Raw genomic sequence first — 21,804 nt, forward strand, 5'->3', positions numbered from 1 at the left:
TACTGTTGTGTCACTGGTGACTAGTATGGGGCGTAGGGGTGGAAGGGACTCTTTTCTTGGTGCTGCAGACAATGAAGAACTACACTCTCCTCCCATGGGGAAGTGTTACACAATAAGAATGGAGACAGAAGAGATTCTAAAGATCCACAGCTGACACTGGAGGACACAGAATTTTACTGAATTCTCCTTGGTTTTTGGACAGCTAGTCCTAAGATAATATATATAAGGTTTAGTAACTGAAGTACAGCCTGGGAGAGAGGTCTGAGAAATCTGCTTTGGAACATTTAATGGTGACATTTAGGTGAGTGACATGGGTGAAGCCAGCATAGATATCGGGTGTGTATGGGAAGTATGGTGGCAACATCTTCATCAGCTGAGAAGATGTGAGCATTCTGAGAAAATACTGTGGTTTATTTTATTTTTGAAAGCATCAGGAATTGGCAATAGTGATCTGGGCATGGGATCAAGGTGACAGAGAATGAGAGGTAAAATCTTGGTGGGGAAATCAGAAGACTCTTTCTCACATGTTTTAGCACACAATGGACTGTTCCAGAAGAATTTTCTTAGAGTACAGCACTTTGTCAAAGCAAATCATTAAGCCAGAAAGACGATTTGAGAAAAGATTTGAGATCTTGGAATAATCTCTTCTTTAATTATCTTTCTTATATAGCTCTGTCACCTTTAGCAGTCCTTTGATTAAGCCTTAGGCTCTTGTTCTTCTTATCTTTTCCCTATGTGAGTTGGTACACTGGTTCAAGTTTGCTATCCAAAAGTGTTTTATTTCTGATGTGCTGTGGAAGTGTATGAATGTCTTCCTTGATTTCAATCTCAAAAGCCTTATGTCTTTATGTCTGGAAAAACCGAAGTCATTATTGCTGTATCTTTACAAATTATGCAAACTTAAAAAAAGGTAATTCATATTTTCAACGTAAATTACTCCTTGAAGGGAATTTCGTCCTTTAAATTTAATTTCTATAATTTAATTTGTATTAATTTTATCTCTTGCAAGCTTAACTGGGTGGGTGAAAATACTAGTATTAAGACCATCTTATTCATGCATTTTGTGATTTTAGTAACTTTAATCACTTCTAGAATTTACATTTCCAGGATTGAAGAGTTCCCTATTTTGGGGTGGAAGGGTGTTTCCCTCATACATCAGACTCTAGGCCTTTTGATATGAGATCTGTGCAGCTTTTTCCAGAATACTTTGTTTTTTCTTGTTGTGATCAAGGGAAGGACAAACAAGTTATGGGCTTAAGCATTCTTGAAAGCTTATGGATGTTCTCTAATCATTAACAAGAGTTTTTACAGTTAAGACAATAACCTGTTCAGAGTGTGATAAATTCATCTTAGAGCTGAACGTGAGGAAAACATTTTTATATGCCAATCAATTTCTATCCAGGTTTCACCCGGTTATCCGAAAATACAGCGCTTTCTTAAGAAGACTTTCTCAAGCTCAGGCTAAAGGTAAAGAAACAATTACTACTTTGGAAAAGCGAAAACCCTCTTTGTAATTTTTTCGGTTATTGAAAAACCGAACTTTCGGATGGGGGCTGGAGGGCTCGTACTTCCTTTTCTTAGAGAAAACGTATGTAACCAAACCATTCTTTGATTTCTAAGAAGTTAGAGCTCAGCTGAAGCCTCACATGCAGAAAATCACTCACTCTGGGAAATGGACACAGTATTTAATGCTGAATTAGTTTCTGATCTGCTATTACAGTAAGAACATTTTACAAATCATTCTGAATTATATGTATTCTAAGAGTGAGTGGGTTCCCATTTGTTTTTGAGTAGGGCATAAATCATAATACCTTAACAAGGTAATAAAAGGCAGAAGCTATTGTTTCGCACAAGACTTGGCTAATGCTTTCGGATTTATTTCGGAAGCTTTCAGAGACGACGCCTAGCAATATATTGGCGGTTGGCAGAAACACGATCCAAACACGATCCAGCCTAAATCCCTACATTTTGGCTTCCGCCCAAGGTGTGTAGCCCGTATCCATAGAGACCGGAAAAAGCGTCCCCGAGCTGGGGCGGGCCCCTGCCTTGTCTAATCTAAACTGCTTCCGCTTTCGGTGGGAGGAAACAAAAAAAACCAACAAAACGAAGAGGATTTGTGTGCGCGCCCAAGGAGTGCTCTTTCTCTCGGTCCCTTGATGCTCAGCACTGTTTTCGTTGAGTTCCTGGTCGAACCACAACTCCCAGGATGCATCCACGTTCTAGAGCGGTTAGAAGAGCTGTTTCCGGTTTGGGCCAGTGCGCCTGCGCACGAACTGTGCTCTTATTGGTTCGAACCGCCTCGTGCGATGCGCGTCACGGCGACGTGCAGTCGTGGGGGCGGGAAGACGCGGCGGCGGCTGTCGCGGCGGCGCGAGCAGGATCTCAGACGCGGTATCGCGGCGGCGGCAGCGGCGCGGGTCCATCGGGTCCCTTCCCTCCTCCGCTCCCCCTTCCTCCCCCTCCCCTCAGTTGTGGTTCCCGAGGAGTCCGAGACTTGCGACGAGGCGGCGACAAGCTCTGGGTGAGGGTCTCTGGAGTGTTAGCGCCGTTTCCCGGGCGAAGGGAGAGAGCCCGGGGTCGAGGAGGAGGTGAGGGGTCTGAGGCGGAGAGTGTCCCCGGTGCGGGCCAGGGAGCGCGCGCTCGTCCCAGCCTTCAACTTGGCCTCCTTACCTGACCCGCCGCGGGGCACAGTTTGCAGTGCAGTAGCCCCAGGGGCCGACCGTGAGGGGCCTGGATCCGCCCTCCTTTCAACCGCTGTCTGTAGCGCTTGGCGCCCCCCTCCCGTCTCGCCCCTCCCGGCACGGGGTCCGGAGTCTTCACTCAACCTCTTCTTCCTTCGCGTGCAGTTGCCTTTCCTTACTGTCCCCGAGAGTCTGTACCCTCCCTTTCTTCATTTCCGTCCCTTTTATTAGCTCTAGGAATTTCTTCGGTGGCAGGCTTCGAATGGGTTCTGCTTGGTACTACTTTTATAGTCCCCGGGGTACGAAGATTTTCCTTACCTTTTCTTTGGTGGCGCTCCAGGCAACCTACTTGGGATAGTACCTTGGGCCCTTGTTTCCCAAGCCCCGTTTGGCTTTTTGTCTTTCACTGTTTGCTTCTTTTAAACTGATGGTAACAGGGTTTAAATCGATGCCAGGAGTCTGTGAGAGAGTTCGGGTTGGAAACTAATAGCTAACTTCTTTTTTCCTTCTGGATTTTGACAGTAGGTATAAGTATATTTGTCTCTGGAATTTGACAACTTCACCAGACAGCCCAACTGTTACTTTTGGTAGAAAGATTCAGATGTCCGACCGGAATTTTCCTGGTTATGGTGACTTCAGTGCAGGTTCTTGGCTTTTTTTTTTTTTTTTTTTGTAGGATGGCCTTTTAATATTTTATTTTTAGATTCTGTATTTCTCAGCCTTCTGTTAATCCCATTGGATCTCTTCCAAAAACAGTCTCCCCACCCCCAAGAAACTGTTTAAAACGAACTTGAAGAAATCTTTTGTAATATTTAAAGTCATTTGATTAAAAAACTTGTCAGTGAGGTGTTAAAAACAATTCCCTTCAATCCAAAGCTTTACTTTTGGAGGGGAGATCTTCAGCTGTCATTTCTGAAGTTTGAAGTGTTCTCTTGACAAAGGCCACCCATTGTCTCCTGTTATCATGCTCTCACTATCATTCTGTTAGAATTTGATATATTTTTCACTCCTAGTTTTTCATTTCATAGAAATGAAGATTTTCATTTGCTGACTGACAGTTTGTAACTAAAATAATTTCGTCAGTAGTTGGGACTTCAGGCAGGAGGTGGCAACTGCTTGATGGTTGATTATTAGGAACTTTGAAAAAATTTCAGATTGATTTAAATATGAGACATTTCTTTTATCTTCTATTTGTAACTGTATATCCACCAGTATATGTTCATATCTATAATATAGATAAGTATATATCTATGTACTTATATATCTGCTATTTAATAGCAGATTTTCTCTTATCTGAACACTACAGATGAGAAGAGGATTTCCAGAACCTAAAAGAGTGTTTGTGTTTTTCTATCCCTAGACTAGTAAGAATAAATAAATGGATGAATCTTTTTCCACCAGTAGTATCAATTTAGCTGATGCACTTTCTTCAGTATAAATCACATCTTGTGTTCCAAAATGTAAATAATTCTATTCTATTCTTTATTCAGGGGCCAGCAAACTTTATATCTTGTGGGGCAAGTTTTGCTAGCTGTCTGGTTTTGTAAGTTAAGTTTTTAATTGGGATATAGCTGTCTGTATTCATTTTGATGTTGTTTGTGTTTGCTTTTGCAGTGCAAGGGTAGAATTGAGTAGTGGGACAGAGACTCATATGGCCTACAAGCCTAAAATATTTATTCTCTGGCCCCTACTAGAAAAAGCTTGCTGACATCTACTTTATGTTATTAACAGTCATGCATATGTAATGTAGAAAATTAAGATGAATCAAAAAAGTATAAAGAGGAAAGTAAAAATTGTCCAGAGTCACACCACTCAGAGGGGTTTGTTTTTGTGATTATTTTGTGAGTATTACTTTAGTGATTATTTTTGTATAACTGGGCTCATACTGTTAAGTGGTGATTTGTAATTTTTTTTTAAAGATTTTATTTTTTTAAGGTAATTTCTCCACCCATTGTGGCTCTCAAACTCATGACCCTGAGATCATGAGTTGCAGGGACTGAGCCAGCTGGGCACTCCTGTTAGTAATCTTCTTTTAAAAAAAACCCTCAGATTATTGTTATTTGGCTCTTGGATACATTTGTATTTTCTGCATAGAAGAGCTTACTAGAAAGAAGATTGATGAGCCGAGTTTTCGTGATTTGTCTTACCAGTTAAGATTTAAAAAAAAAAAAAAGAGGAATAATAGACACTTGGTGGTGGTGGTGGTGAACTCCATTTATTGAGCACTTACTGTGTGCTAGGTAGTTTTTCAGTACTTTACATGTATTAAGTTATTTATTACCTGCAGCAGCTCTGTGGATACACATACTGGTATCCATATTTAAAGATGAGGAAACTGAGGCACAGAGAAATTAACTCCGCAAGTTCATCAGCTAGTTAATGATACAGTTGGAATTTGAATCCATGCATCCTTCAGGACCCAGGCTCCCAATATGCTACAGAGCCTCTCATTAGAGCATTGCTCAGTATAGGAAAGTTGAGACAGTTCAGAGGTTTATGATGTAAAAATTTCTCCTTACGCCTTTCTTTCCAGTTTCACTCTCTGTAGAAATTCACTGCAGTTTGATATAGAGATTTGCAGCTCTTTGTCTGCTTACACAAATGTTTATTCACAAATTTGTCTATACGTGCCGGTTTTAAAAAAATAGTAGACTTGATTTTTTAGATCAGTTTTAGGTTTACAGAAATTTTGTGCAGATAATATAGAGTTTCTGTATCACCTGCTTTCTATTTTCTGTTATTAAAATAGCATGCATTACTGTGTATTTGTTACAGTTGATGAACCAGTGTTGTTACATAGTCATTAATTAAAATCTGTATTTTATAATAGGTGTCCTTTTTATGTTGCAGAGTTGTTTTTTAAAAAGGGATTCAACCAATCATTGTTCTGCGGTGTGCTTTTCCCAGGTGGTTTTTAAAATATAGTGCTTCTGGACTTTGTAGTGCAAAAAATATCAATTCACTAATTTTCAGATTAATAACACAAATTTAACAGTTTTTTTGGAATGGAAAAGTTGCTAGGAAGTTATTTGATTCTTTTTTTCTTTTTCAAAAGTTTATGTTGTATGTCAGTTGCTTTTCTTGCAAGGAAGAGTTCTTATTTTTTGACTGGACATTTCGGCTTCTTTTTTTTTTTTAAAGATTTTATTTATTTATTTGACAGAGCGAGAGAGCACAAGCAGACAGAACAGCAGAGGGAGAGGGAGAAGCAGGCTCCCGACCGAGGAGGGAGCCTGATGCAGGGCTCCATCCCAGGACCTTGGGATCATGACCAGAGTCGAAGGCAGTTGCTTAACCAACTGAGCCACCCAGGAGCCCCACATTTCGGCTTCTTGAAGCTCTTCAGCTTCTTGGAGATTTTCTTGCTGTTCTTCATTGGAAAAGTGATGCACACCAACCTAGTTACCATTAACATCCTCCTCATTGAAACAGTTTCTTCCCCACCCATCTTTTTTGTTCTTAGCATTCTCTTCCTCTTTCTCCATTTCCGCATTTCTGTTCTTAGAATGTAAACTTAAGCATCTAATTCCCCATATTCTTGTACTCTCGATTTTATCTACTCTTAACCCTGGGATTTCTTCATCTGAGGGATTTAGTGCTGGGAAGAACTGAGTCAAAGTTCTAGCAGACACTGTCACTTTCTTAATGTTGTGTATTTTATGCTGGGCCAGGCCTTGAGGAAGTTAACGTCATTCAGCTGTTCTTTCTTTCATTGATTCCTACTGTCATGATTTCCCCAGAGTTCTTGTCCATGATGAAATGGGTGTCCACAATCATGAGTGACTGAAAGATCTCTGGGAATATACAGGTGATGAGATGTTTGTGTGTTGGTGCACCAAACAGAAGGATTTTACTAATTCTCTTTGGTGCTGCTGTAGAAACCTTTACACAAAGGAGTAGAAGTTAGAAAAAGCTCATGAATTCCCACCAATCTAGAGATAAGTTTCTAGAGCATCATATTCACTTTAGACATCTCTTTAGAGCTCTTCAGCTGCAGTAGTAGTTTTCCTGCAAAATCTTGGAGAATCATGAATCAGATGGGTAACTGAGAAGTAAAACACCTCTTATTTTTTCCTTCCCTTTTGTTTCTAAGCACTTTCATGACCTTTCAGCCTTCCCTAATGTTTGGAGCTTCTTTTCTCTGTGGCATACTACACTAACATTCTTAGTTGCTGTCCTGTTTCTCTTGTGTATCTTTTCCTAGGAATAAGGTCAGGGCAGCAGCTAATCATTTGGTGACCTCAGAGAAGTATGAATTGAGACAACATTGACAGTCTTGGCATCATTTAAGATCTTTATTCTGAAGAGTTCAGTCATCAGTTTTAAAGATATCTTGGCTGTGGTTGCATTGCTGTCTCTTAACGTGCACATGAAATTCTGTAATACTTTATCATTTTATTCTTGTATTTTGGACTTTTATTCCAATCGGTCACAAAATGAGTGTATTGTCTTTAAAGTTTGTATGGCAATGTAGAAGTTCAAAGAAGAGCAATAACAAACTTGATGGATTGATGACATTCTCCTCCCAGAGATCAAAGCTTTGCAAAATGTTATTGGAAGATCTACATCCAAGACAGCGTAATTGTAGGAAAGCAGATCTTTCAGCTCTTGAGGAAAGTTGTTTAGATGTTTTTGGTAGTAGTGACCAATCAGTGCCATAAACATCTCCAGCTTTGCCAGTTCTTGGCTAGCTTTATTTAGTTGCAATTTGAGAATCTCCGCTTGGATTTGTAGTGGATATTCTAATGCTGTAGAAACTCTCAGCATAGGCAGAGGGTCCACTTTATTAATTCTGTAACTGCTGCAGGTTGCTGGGCAGCTAGTGTTTGTTTCTGCTGGACATGATGGGTGCAGATTGGCTGGCGATAAGCAGCTCTCAGAAAACCTACACCCGAAACCAGCCAACCCTTCTCAGCTGTGGCTCGGAATAATGCTTCTGGGTGTGACTAGAAATAGCCTTGGAGCTCGGCAGGTGGCGCCATCTTGGCTCATAGTAGCGTGCTTTAAAAATTAATATTCACAGTAGCTTTCCACATCAGTACATTTGCATCTACTCTGTTCTTTTAAGTTGTTCTTTAGTATTTTATTACATGGGTGAGTCATAATTTAATAGTGTTCCTATTATTAGATATTTAGATTGTTTAAATTTATTGTATTATGTACATACACATATGTACAATTGCTGATGCTAATGACTCTATAGGATACCTTTCTAAGAGTCTAGTTACTGGGTTGAAGGAAGTACATGGTTTTTATTTTAGTTTCTTACATTTTTATTTAAATTTTAGTTAACATACAATTCAGCATGGGTTTCATTTTGATATGTGTTACCAGAATGCCATCCAGAAAGGTCACAGCAGTGTAAATAATCACCACAAATGTGGGTGAGGTCTAGTTTCTCCATGCCATTGCTAACTTTTTAAAAAAGTCTTTATCTTGTCAGTTAAATGTTCTTTGCGGTGTATTATGTCTCTCTCACTTGGAGATGTGTTTTGTTGTGATGTCATTCTTTGAAGTTGATTTAGAATTATTTTAGATGGAGCCTACATTCTGTAGTTGTTCTTCCTAGTACTCTTAAGATCTGCTCACCTATTTAGACTCCCTGTCCAGCCCTTGAAAGCAGTATGATTTTGCCACCCCTGTTAAAAGAGTCTGAGGGATGGGCCAGTAGACTGTATATTTCTTGAGGGTAGGGAGAATGTAGTTTTCTTATATCAAACAGCAATCCTGGCTTATAGCAAGTGGGAAGTAATGGTCTTTTTAAAACCTAAATTGGATTGTGCTCTTGTGCTGAGTGAAGTGCTTTAATTTTGTTAAAAATAACCTTTTCAAAGTCTTAGTGAAATATAAACTTGAAAAATTGCAGCATAAAATTGTCATCTTGGGATATGTTCTCTATTTCATCCTTTAATTCTAAAATGAGATAAATAAGGCTGATGACTATCCTAGGACCTGTTTGTTAGGAATAATTAACCTATTTAATACGTTACATTTGGTATTCAGTGTTGGAAGTTAAGGAATGGATTAAATAGGGGATTTGTTTCATGTAACCCATGATTTTGGTTTTTCTGTATTGCGGTATACCATGTGTTAGAGGGGATGTATGCTGTCTAAATGATTTTATAGCCTGGCTTAATTAGACATTATAAGTGTACAGAGAAGGAAAAGTGAAGCTAAATTCTAGAAGCTGCCAGAATATTTTCAGGCATGGGGAAAATACCTGTTGGAAAGGACACTTGTAGTTTTTTAATGGAAGAGTACAGAAAAATAGAATTTTTTAATAGCTGATTTATAGTATTAAATATTTTTTAAACAAATTTTATCTTTAAAAAAAATATTTGAGAGACAGAGCACAAGCATGGGGGGGTAGAGGGAGAGGAGAAATAGACTCCTCATTGAGCAGGAACCCCTGATGTGGGGCTCAATCCCAGGACCCTGAGATCATGACCTGAGCTGAAGGCAGACGCTGACTGAACCACCCAGGCACCCCAGTATTACATATTCTTAATAGATTTATATATTTTCTGCGGTATCCATGTACTAGAAAACAAAGCATATAAAGCATGTGGTCTTAAAGAGACAAACTTACCTTGTTAAATTTTGGCCGGCTAGGCCTTTTGTATGCATTTCTTTTGTTAGTATATTAGCTAATTATTTTTCACTGGCAGCCTATTCACTTAAATCCTGTATGCCCTGGAATCTTAGTTTAGTGAGCATATTATATAAATAATTGTATCTATACACTCCTTCCTTTGGTCATGGAAGAAAGTGGTGTGGTGAAAACTCTTCAGCATGGTGGAACAGGCAGGTTACTTTTTATTTGCTTGGAATTTATTTATATCCTGTGTCATCCAGGAGTGTAATAAAATATAAGGAGGAAAGGAGGAAAAGAAAGAAGCATAATTCAATGACTAAGAATAAAATTTGGATTTGAGTTTTCTTGGCAGCAAAGGTAAAGATGGAAATATGGTAAAATACATAGCATTAAACTGGGAGGAGGAACAAGACCCAATTTTCCCAGGGGTAAATCTTTTCTTGACAGATTTTAAGGAACTATTTAAGTTGGGAAGTACATAAAAGCTGTTCTTTTTGTTTGTTTGCTAGTTTGTTTTTTTTGCTAGAGGCCCTAGGGTGAAGACTAAGAATTAACATTTCAGACCAGTGAAAGAAATTTTGCATGGGGTTTGATTTGAATTTAGGTTGCATATGTGCGTTTTATTTGGGTAATAGATTTTTTCCCTTAAAATATTTCAAACATTCAGGAGGCTACAGAGACCAATATAATTAACATTCATATATCCACCACACGGCTGTATGAAATCTTAACATTTTCTCATATTTTCCATTTCAGAAAAAAATTGCACATACACTTAAGCACCTTCTTGGATTATATTTCACTTGTTTCCAGAACTAATGACTATTGTGAATTCGGTGTTGATCATTCCTAATGCTTGATTTAGGTAATAGAAATACATTCATAAGCAAATCATAATATTGTTTTATATGTTTTCAAACTTGGTGTAAACAATATTCTGCTTATTCTGTAACTTGTTTTTCTTGAAACATGTATTTTTGATTCATGTGAAATTCCTGATACATTACCATTTTTGACCTACAAAAATGACAGTTTCATATGGTTCAACCTAATTATAGTCATCACTTTTATCTGGGGTATAGTTACATTATTCTGTTAAATGAATATAGCCATTTTTAGCTTATTAGCATGTTGATAGGTATTTAGGTTTCGTATTTTTTCTCTTTTTTTTTCTTTAAGATTTTATTTATTTATTTGACAGAGAGATCACAAGTAGGCAGAGAGGCAGGCAGAGAGGAGGAAGCAGGCTCCCTGCCAAGCAGAGAGCCCAGCCCGATGTGGGACTCGATCCCAGGACCCTGAGATCATGACCTGAACCGAAGGCAGAGGCTTAACTCACTGAGCCACCCAGGCACCCTATTTTTTTCTCTTTTAAAAATAATGGTACATTGAGTATTCCTGATTAGGAATCCTTGTGCACATATTTAAGATCTTTGGCAAGTTTTTTAAACTGCATGTTGGAAGCCATCAATGAACGGGTTGTGAAACCAGTTTAGGGATTAAAATAGGATAGAAAGTGTCAGTTTGTATTGTAGGCAGTATGGATAAAATGCTTTGTGAAATTTTTGTTTCTTTTTGTGTATATGTATGTATGTGGTTACTAAGTTTTGTTTTTTGTAAGTTTCTTTATTTTTATGTAATCTCTGCACCAAATGTGGGGCTTGAACTCACAACCCCAAGAATCTAGAGTCTCATGCTATTCTGACTGAGTCTGCCAGGCCCCCTATGATTACTAAATTTGAAATGAAATTCTGTAGTGAAAATTACCCAGAAGTGAAGTTAAAGGGTTGGAGGTTATAAATATTGCAGGAACTTTTAACTCTATCAGATAGTGCTAAATTACCCTCCAAAATTGTGTCACTTTGTTTTAGTGTGAGAATATGAGAATTTGGTGTTTCCAAATCCTGTGATCCATGGCATTGTCAGATTTTTTACATGTTTACGAATCAGATGAGATTTTTATAGACAAGATATCACATCATCTTAATTTTTAATTTAGATTTTTCATGAGTAATTATGAAACTGAGCATTTTTTCAAATGTTGAGTGACTATTCAGGTTTCCATTTCTTGAATTGAGTGTCTGCTACAGGGCCCCCCTCACCCCCCGCCGCAATGCCTGTTGCTCTATTGCTTTGTCTTTTTTTTTGAAGAGAGAGAGGTAGAGAGTGTGCATGAGAGAGTGTGCACGTTTGTGCTGCCAGCAGGGCAAGGGCGAAGTTGTGGGAGTCTGTGGGAGGGGGAGAGCCGGCATAGAGAGAGAGAAAGAGAGAATCCGAAGCAGGCTCCACACCCAGTGCAGACAGAGTCCCACATTGGCTGGATCTCATAACCCTGAGATTGTGACCTGAGCCCACATCGAGTGTCAGATGCCTAACCACCTGAGCCACCTAGGCACCCTTGTTTTGTCTTTTTAATTTGATTTTTAGGAAATTATGTATTTTGGTTATGTCTGTTAAGTGAATTGCAAATATTTTCTTCTAGTGTATGTGGTTTATCAGTTAACTTTTTACATGGTTTTGTTGAATAGAGTGATTATTAAATGTATCACTATTTTCCTTATTCATTTGTGTCTTTTGTGTCTTAAGAAATCTACCTCAAGGTCATTAAGAGTCTCCCAAATTTTTTTCCTTTTTTGAAGATTTTATTTGTTTATTTGACAGAGACAGGGAGAGAGGGGATCCAAGCAGGCAGGGGGGGTGGGAGAGGGAGAAACAGGCTTCCTGCTGAGCAGGGAGCCCAATGCAGGCTCCATCCCAGGATTCTGGGATCATGACCAGAGCCAAAGGCAGACGCTTAACGACTGAGCCACTCAGGCGCCCCCTAAATTTTTTTCTAAGAGTTTTTGAAGGGGCCCTTGGGTGGCTCATTTGGTTAAGCATCTGACTCTTGGTTTTGGCTTAGGTTGTGATCTTGAGGTTGTGGGATAGAGCCCTGTGTTGGGCCCTTGCTCAGTGTGGGGTCTGTCTCAGATACTCTCTTTCATAAGGAAGTAAAATCTTTAAGAAAAAATTAAATTTTTTTTCCTTTTCTTTTTTTTTTTTTTACATTTAAGTCCTGATTCTGCCTGGAGAAAAGGTTTTTTTTGTGTGTATGGTGTGAGGCAGGAAGCAGGGATCTAATTTAGTTTTTTATATGTATAGCCAATTGACTACAGCGCTGTTTAACAGTGTGTTTTAAAATTTGAATTGTTAATCTTTTAAGCAGTTTTTGGTTCAACACAGTAACAGCCTTTTTGTCTTTCCTCAGGCTGCTTCACATGTTCAAGTTTGTGAATTCTGTGCAAGAGTAACGTGATTGGGTGATTACTTGATTCAGAGATATAACTTGTAGGAGTAGATGGAAACAGAGCACATTTTTGTAGATCTCACCCAAATGTCATTTCTCTCAACCACTTTTCTAATAGAAGCTGGGTTGCAGATAGTTTGAGGCTACACTTTGGTGAGGAAACATTGCTGGTTTTTGCATTGCTGGTAAACATCCACAGACTTTGGAAGCTAGATAAGCAGGTGTTCAGTTGATTTTTTTTTTTTTTTTTTAAGATTTATTTATTTATTTGAGAGGGAGAGCAGAGAGAGTGACAGAGAGCATGAGCAGGGAGGAGAAGGAGAAGCAGGCTCCTTCCTGAGCAGGGAGCCTGATGGATCCTAGGATCCTGGAATCATGACCTGAGCTGAAGGCAGACACTTAATGAACTGAACCACCCAGGTGCCCCTCGATTGACATTTTGATACTTGAAACTTCAGAATACAGTTGACCCTTGAACACCATGGGTTTGAACTGTGCAGGTATGGTTATGGTTGGATTTTTTTATGGTACAGTACTTTAAGTGTATTTTCTGTTGTGATTTTCTTAAAAAGTTCTCTAGCTTAACTTTATATAACAAGACAGTGTATATAGTGTGCCTGGGTGGCTCAGTCAGTTAAGCATCTGCCTTTGGCTCAGGTCATGATCTTAGGGTCCTGGGATCGAGCCCCGGATCGGGCTCCCTGCTCAGCGGGGAGTTTCCTCCTCTCTCTGCCTCTGCTTTTGTCCCCTTCCCCCCCATACATACATATATCTTTTATAAAAATAAAATAAGTAAATCTTTTATAAAAATACAGTATATAGGGGCGCCTGGGTGGCTCAGTGGGTTAAAGCTTCTGCCTTCGGCTCAGGTCCTGATCCCGGGGTCCTGGGATCGAGCCCCACCACATCGGGCTCTCTGCTCGGCAGGGAACCTGCTTCCCCCTCTCTCTCTGCCTGTCTCTGTGCCTGCTTGTGATCTCTGTCTGTCAAATAAATAAAATCTTAAAAAAAAATATACTATATATAATCCAGAGTCTTCCCTCCAACTCTTTTTTTAAAAATCCTTAGAACTTGACTTTATATTTCAGGGATTTGACAAAATTCAGATGATTTTTACTGAGGAGTAAAAATATTTTTGTGGTCATGTTTATGGTATTTGTCAGCTTTTTACAAAGTCAGATTTATTGATATATATATATATATATAGTATAGTTTATATTCAGTAAAATTCACCCTTTTTTAGATGTCCAGTTCTGTGAATTTTTACAAACATTATTATTATTTTTTAATATTTTGTTTATTTATTTGACAGAGATCACAAGTAGTCAGAGAGGCAGGCAGAGAGAGAGAGGGGGAAGCAGGCTCCCAGCCGAGCAGAGAGCCCGATGTGGGGCTCGAGCCCAGGACCCTGAGATCATGACCTGATCTGAAGGCAGAGGCTTAACCCACTGAGCCACCCAGGTGCCCCTTTACAAACATTATTGAAGGATTTTTCAGTGGCCAAAGTGGACTTGGTAACTAGTGGAAAGGCCTAATGCTCAGTACATAACAGTTGGCATCTGTTTATCACTTTGGAAATCTTCGTAAGATTTGTATTAGGCATAACAAGAGACCAGTTGTGTGGTCAGCTCCACTGGCTTTTCCCACAACTCTGCTTCAGGTGATGATATTTGTCTTTTTTTTCCTCAAGAAAGTTGGCGGGTGGGATGTGGCAGTTAGAACAGGTTCCATGTGATTTTACTGGAAAGCTGGCCTACACGCTAGGGTAAAAAAAAAAAAGTAGTGTAAATGATACAGTGTCGCCTGTGTTTGTATATCCCCAGTAATTTTTAAAAAACAAACTGATTTGACATGTGCTTATAGTAGTTACTATGTTATGAACATGAAGGCTTGAGAATGCCTGTCTTAAAAATTGAGGTATTGCTTCTTAGTTATCAACTGTACAGTTTTCTTAAGGACTGTATCAGTAACATATGTTGGGAACTTTTCCCATTTTATCGCTTCCTTTTTCAGTTACCAGTTTTGTTTTATTGACATTTTTCTACTCAGAAATGTTCTGAGTGTTTAGGGAAGAATTCCAGTTTTGATCAATTGCTTTATTGCTTCCAGTATGTAGCAAGGCTCTATGTTCTTCCCTAGTTTTTGACAGTTTCATGATATTTTCAACATTGTTGTAAAGTATGATGTATTATTGGTATTGAAACTCCTGGTTTTGATATTTAAGTAGTATTGTGCGTTCATTTGAGTACAGCTTATCGTTCATGGAAACAGGATTGTGGATAAGACTTGGGTGTTAGTTGATTAGGTAGATTAGTTTGCCACTTACTAATATAGTTAACTTAGGCAAGTTATTTATAACTTCCCTGAGTGTTTTGTCATTTCCAAAATTTAGGAAATAATTTTACCTGTCTCCCAGGATTACTGTAAAGATTAAAGAGATAATTCATGGGAAATGTTCTTTGCATGTAGTAAGTACTCAAGTGCATGTTAGCTGTTCTCCTCCATATTCAACAAAGGTTTTTGAGCTCCCACTTTGGATCCAGACCATGCTTGGTGTTGTGATCCAAAAATGGATTCTAAAGGCTTCCTGACCCTAAGAAGTTTCACTGTTCAGGAGGGGAAGGCCTGGCATGTAAACAGATAAATGCAATAAATTGTGACAGGTACTCTAATAAAAACATTAATAAGTGAGAAGAATAAAGGAGTTAGTGTCAGGAGCCTGGGGAGGTCAGGGAAATTAATTTCTGCTTCTGAACTTATGAAGTGTGAGCAGTAATTCCCCATTCATTTAATTGGCTAATCCTTTATTGAATACAGGTACTGTTTGCCAGTTGCTATCTTAGGTGGTGGGAATATAGGAGTAAGGAAGGCACTGTCTCTTTCAGAAGCTTTCATTCCAGTGGGAAAAAGTCACTAGTAAACAAACAAACAAAAAAATCATGGACAGCTGCTGTAAAAGAGATTAAAAGGTCATGTGATAAGGAATGAGTTGAGTTAGGAGGTGCTTTAGGTTTTGTGGACAGAAAAGGATTCTTTGAGTAGGTGACCATGAAGTTGAGATCATCCTGTGAAGAGGGAGCTTGTAGTGGGTGATTATCAGAGGGGTGAGCATTCTGGGCTGGGAAGCCAGGTGACATAAAGCCGTTTGAGCTTTTGGAGTGTTTGGAGGAGCAGTCAGTGTGGCTGGAATGTAGTGTGCAAGGGGGAGAGTGGTATCAGATGAGGTCAGAGGTAGGGGGTGAGTCATTTAAGGCTTTGTAAGCTAGAGTAAGGGTTTCCTAGTTACAAAAGAAAGTTATTGGGGGGCGCCTGGGTGGCTTATTGGGTTAAAGCCTCTGCTTTCGGCTCAGGTCGTGATCTTAGGGTCCTGGGATTGAGCCCTGCATCGGGCTTTCTGCTCAGCTGGGAGCCTGCCTCCCCCCCCCCCCCACCGGCCCCCCGCCTGCCTCTCTGCCTGTTTGTGATCTCTGTCAAATAAATAAATAAAATCTTAAAAAAAAAAAAGTTATTGGAAGGCTCAAAGCAAGGGAATACCTTTCGATAAAGATCACTGTGATTGCTGTGTGAGGAGTGGATTCTGGATTCTGAGGATAAGGAGTGGGGGATGGAACCAAGGAGACCTTTATAGGCTATTGTATTTAGGACAGGTGAGAGAGATTTTATTTTCTAGCTTGAACCAGAAAGTAGTAGAGGAGAGAAATGGGTGGATTTGGGACCTGTTTTTTTTTTTTTTTTTTAAGATTTTATTTATTTATTTGACAGAGACACAGCGAGAGAGGGAACACAAGCATAGGGAGTGGGAGAGGGAGGAGCAGGCTTCCTGCTGAGCAGAGAACATGATGTGGGGTTCCATCCTAGGACCCTGGGATCATGACCTGAGCCGAAGGCAGACACTTAACGACTGAGCCACACAGGCGCCCCTGGGCCCTATTTTGGTAGGACTCGTTGATTGAATTACGACCAGTCAGAGAAATCCTAGACCTTAAGCAGGTAGAAGACTGATAGTTCAGTTTACTGAAATGGGTAAATCTAGAGAGGTTTTGTGAGAAATCATGAGTTCTGTTTTGTTAAGTTTGAGGTGCCAGTTAGACATCCGTGTAGAAATTTTATACTTGTTGATTATAGTAATTATAGGTTATGGAGTTAGGTGAGAGATAAATATTTGGCAATCACTGACTTATATCTGTACATTTGGTAAGAAAGATTTCAAGGATGACCTTGGTAAGTGTGGCCTCAGTGGGAATAGAAGATAGGTTGTAGAGAGCTATCAGGTGAGGGATGGAATGAGAATGTGAGGTTGGCAAATGGAGATGGCAACCATAGATTCCTTCTTGAGAAATTTTTTGGTGGAAGGGAAGCAGAATAATAGTTGTATCTACAAGTAAGGCCTCGATTTGAGTCTTGTTTTTATATTTGCCTGGGTGCAGTTATTATTTGAGTATATTCTAAAGATTTAAGTTTTTTATGTACCTTACCCAGTCATCTCCATAGTACTGAGGTAAATGGTATTTTTCCTCTTGTAACATGAGAGATTTTAGTCTGGGAAAGTTATGATAGTTCAGGAATTTACAAGACAGTGGAAGCTGTATTTGTATTTACTTACTTTGTATATCCCATACCAGGGTACTCTCGATATGCCAAAATGCCCTTTAAACTTTTATGACTTTGGTTCAAAGTTCCATCTAAGAGTTTTTGAAAAGATTACAAGGTAAGAGAAGTGAAAATTCTTTTTAAGCTGTGAATTGTCACAGAATCCTTGGGAGAATCTTCACTTTTCTTGATTTCCTCTTTTGTAAAATGAGAAACTTCAGTAGGTAACAATACAAATCATGTAGCTAATTGTCATTTAAAACAAAAAACTGATTCATTATAGTTAATAAAATTATACAAACAACAGGAAATTTAGCAGAAACTTTATTACAGGAATGCTCTTTGATGCTTAAATAATCATGTTTTATGGGCATATGTTACCTATCACATGGTAATAATTGTAATCATGTGTAAACATTTTATTAGTATTGTATCTAATTTTGAGCTTCTTATGCAAGACAGGATATGAAAAATTTGTGTAGACTCTGGTAAAGTCTCCAGGAAATGATCACAAGTTAGAAAATGGATCCTTTATGGAAAAGTTTAATGAATAAGAATTACTGTTTTGGTTTTTTTTTTTTAAGATTTTATTTTTAAGCAGTCTGTACATCCAGTCGGGGGGCTCAAACTTAAAACGGCAAGATCAACTGGATGAGTCATCCAGGTGCCCCTGAATAAGAATTACTTAACCTGAATAAGTCAAAGTTGAATTAATAGTAAGGATTTGCAGCAAAGTGTTGGATATTACCATTGTGGAGAACAAAAATGGATGATGTCTTTTGACATTCAGTGTAAATAACAATTGATTTCTAGATCTTAAGGATTATTAAACATTTAAAGAAATACTTGTAGGAGATCCCCATCCTTGGAGACCTTTAAGAATGTATTGAATGGGAGACGACATCGGGTAGCAGGAGATCAGCTAGATAGCTTATCTAACCATTGTGAACACCTATAAATCCAACGGGAAATCGAAGAGAAGAAGAGCAACAATCCCAGAAACAGAAAATCGATCACTTTCTGAAAGGTAGGACCTGCGGAGAAGTGAATCCAAAGCGACGGGAAGATAGACCCCGGGGGGAGGGGCCGGCACCAGGCAAGCGGCGGAGCGACGGAGCAAAAAACCGGGACTTTTAAAAGTCGGCTCCACTGGGAGACATCGCTCCAGAGGCTAAACTGGGGGGAAACCCAGGCGGGGTCAGCATAACCCCAGGACCCGCGGGGTCACAGAAGGACTGGGGGTGTCTGAGTGCCGCAGAGCTCGCAGGTATTAGAGCGGGGAAGCCGGCTATAGCGACAAAGCCGAGGAGTGAGCTCTAAGCCCGGGGTTACCTTGTGCCGGTCGCAGGCTGGGTGGGCTCGGAGCGCGGCCGCAGGCCGCGGAGACAAAAGCGACCCGGCGCTTTTCTCCAGCTCCAACAATTGACTGCTTTCCTCGAGGCGCGACCGCAAGCCAGGGAGGCGGGGCTATTGGGCGCTTTGCTCTGAGAGCGCACTGAGGAGCGGAACCCCAAGCTCTCGGCTCCTCCGGGCCGAGAGATTGGGAGGCCGCCATCTTCATTCCCGTCCTCCGGAACTCTACGGAAAGCGCTCAGGGAACAAAAGCTCCCGAAAGCGAACCCAAGCGGATTACTTAGCCCGGCCCCTGGCAAGGGCGGTGCAATTCCGCCTGCGGCAAAGACACTTGAGAATCACTACAACAGGCCCCTCCCCCAGAAGATCAACAAGAAACCATCCAAAACCAACTTCAGTCACCAAGAACAGCGGAATTCCACAGCAGGAGAAAGCAAATCCTACCTGGACAAAATGACAAGGCGGAAAAACTCACCTCAAAAAAAAGAACAAGAGGCCGTACCGAAGGCTGGAGACCTAATCAATACAGACATAGGTAGCATGACAGATCTAGAGTTCAGAATGACAATTCTCAAGGTTCTAGCCGGGCTCGAAAAAGGCATAGAAGATATTAGAGAAACCCTCTCCGGAGAGATAAAAGCCCTTTCTGGAGAAATAAAAGAACTAAAATCTAACCAAGTTGAAATCAAAAAAGCTATTCATGAGGTGCAATCAAAAATGGAAGCTCTCACTGCCAGGATAAATGAGGCAGAAGAAAGAATTAGTGACATAGAAGACCAAATGACAGAGAATAAAGAAGCTGAGCAAAAGAGAGACAAACAACTACTGGAACACGAGGAGAGGATTCGAGAGATAAGTGACACCATAAGACGACACAACATTAGAATAATTGGGATTCCAGAAGAAGAAGAAAGAGAGAGGGGAGCAGAAGGTATATTGGAGACAATTATTGGAGAGAATTTCCCTAATATGGCAAAGGGAACAAACATCAAAATCCAGGAGATGCTAAGAACGCCCCTCAAAATCAATAAAAATAGGTCCACACCTCGTCACCTGATAGTAAAATTTACAAGTCTTAGCGACAAAGAGAAAATCCTGAAAGCAGCCCGGGAAAAGAAGTCTGTAACATACAAGGGTAAAAACATTAGATTGGCAGCGGACCTATCCACAGAGACCTGGCAGGCCAGAAAGAACTGGCATGATATATTCAGAGCACTAAACGAGAAAAACATGCAGCCAAGAATACTATATCCGGCTAGGCTATCATTGAAAATAGAAGGAGAGATAAAGAGCTTCCAGGACAAACAAAAGCTGAAAGAATTTGCAAACACCAAACCAGCTCTACAGGAAATATTGAAAGGGGTCCTCTAAGCAAAGAGAGACCCTAAAAGTAGTAGATCAGAAAGAAACAGAAACAATATACAGTAACAATCATCTTACAGGCAATACAATGGCACTCAATTCATATCTCTCAATAGTTACCCTGAATGTTAATGGGCTAAATGCCCCAATCAAAAGACACAGGGTATCAGAATGGATAAAAAAACAAAACCCATCCATATGCTGCCTACAAGAAACTCATTTTAGACCCGAAGACACCTCCAGATTTAAAGTGAGGGGGTGGAAAACAATGTACCATGCTAATGGACATCAGAAGAAAGCTGGGGTGGCAATCCTTATATCAGATCAATTAGATTTTAAGCCAAAGACTATAATAAGAGATGAGGAAGGACACTATATCATACTCAAAGGGTCTGTCCAACAAGAAGATCTAACAATCTTAAATATCTATGCCCCTAACATGGGAGCAGCCAACTATATAAACCAATTAATAACAAAATCAAAGAAATACATCGACAGTAATACAATAATAGCAGGGGACTTTAACACTCCCCTCACTGAAATGGACAGATCATCTAAGCAAAAGATCAACAAGGAAATAAAGGCCTTAAATGACACACTGGACCAAATGGACATCACAGATATATTCAGAACATTCCATCCCAAAGCAACAGAATATACATTCTTCTCTAGTGCACATGGAACATTCTCCAGAATAGACCACATCCTGGGTCATAAATCAGGTCTCAATCAGTACCAAAAGATCGAGATCATTCCCTGCATATTTTCAGACCACAATGCTCTGAAGCTCGAACTCAATCACAAGAGGAAATTTGGAAAGAACGCAAATACATGGAGACTAAACAGCATCCTTCTAAAAAATGAATGGGTCAACCAGGAAATTAAAGAAGAATTGAAAAAATTCATGGAAACAAATGATAATGAAAACACAACAGTTCAAAATCTGTGGGACACAACAAAGGCAGTCCTGAGAGGAAAATATATAGCAGTGCAAGCCTTTCTCAAGAAACAAGAAAGGTCTCAAATACACAACCTAACCCTACACCTAAAGGAGCTGGAGAGAGAACAACAAAGAAAGCCCAAACCCAGCAGGAGAAGAGAAATCATAAAGATCAGAGCAGAAATCAATGAAATAGAAACTAAAAAAACAATAGAACAAATCAACAAAACTAGGAGCTGGTTCTTTGAAAGAATTAATAAGATTGATAAGCCCCTGGCCAGACTTATCAAAAAGAAAAGAGAAAGGACGCAAATAAATAAAATCATGAATGAAAGAGGAGAGATCACAACCAACACCAAAGAAATACAAACAATTATAAGAACATACTACGAGCAACTCTATGGCAACAAATTTGACAACCTGGAAGAAATGGATACATTTCTAGAGATGTATAAACTACCACAACTGAACCAGGAAGAAATAGATAACCTGAACAGACCCATAACCAGTAAGGAGATTGAAACAGTCATCAAAAATCTCCAAACAAACAAAAGTCCAGGACCAGACGGCTTCCCAGGGGAATTCTACCAAACATTTAAAGAAGAATTAATTCCTATTCTCCTGAAACTGTTCCAAAAAATAGAAATGGAAGGAAAACTTCCAAACTCATTCTATGAGGCCAGCATCACCTTGATCCCAAAACCAGACAAGGATCCCACCAAAAAAGAGAATTACAGACCAATATCCTTGATGAACACAGATGCGAAAATTCTCACCAAAATACTGGCCAATAGGATCCAACAGTACATTAAAAGGATTATTCACCACGACCAAGTGGGATTTATTCCAGGGCTGCAAGGTTGGTTCAACATCCGCAAATCCATCAATGTGATACAATACATTAATAAAAGAAAAAGTAAGAACCATATGATACTCTCAATAGATGCTGAAAAAGCGTTTGACAAAGTGCAGCATCCCTTCCTGATTAAAACTCTTC

At 39.6% G+C, this 21,804-nt stretch overlaps 1 protein-coding gene across 2 annotated transcripts in view; it reads left to right on the forward strand.

The window, feature by feature from the left end:
• The first annotated feature begins 2,327 nt into the window (after positions 1-2,327).
• The window catches only part of ADIPOR2 (adiponectin receptor 2), a 102,351-nt gene continuing 82,874 nt past the window's right edge, over positions 2,328-21,804 (forward strand). The window contains exon 1 of one of the 2 annotated variants that reach the window (XM_080810692.1): positions 2,328-2,521. The gene's annotated coding sequence lies outside the window, so the exon portion shown is untranslated. Of the gene's footprint in view, positions 2,589-21,804 lie in introns of both variants that reach the window. The other variant, XM_080810693.1, reaches the window with a different exon arrangement.

The sequence above is a fragment of the Martes martes genome (genome assembly GCF_963455335.1).
Source record: "Martes martes genome assembly, chromosome: 8".
Taxonomy (NCBI): Eukaryota; Metazoa; Chordata; class Mammalia; order Carnivora; family Mustelidae; genus Martes; species Martes martes.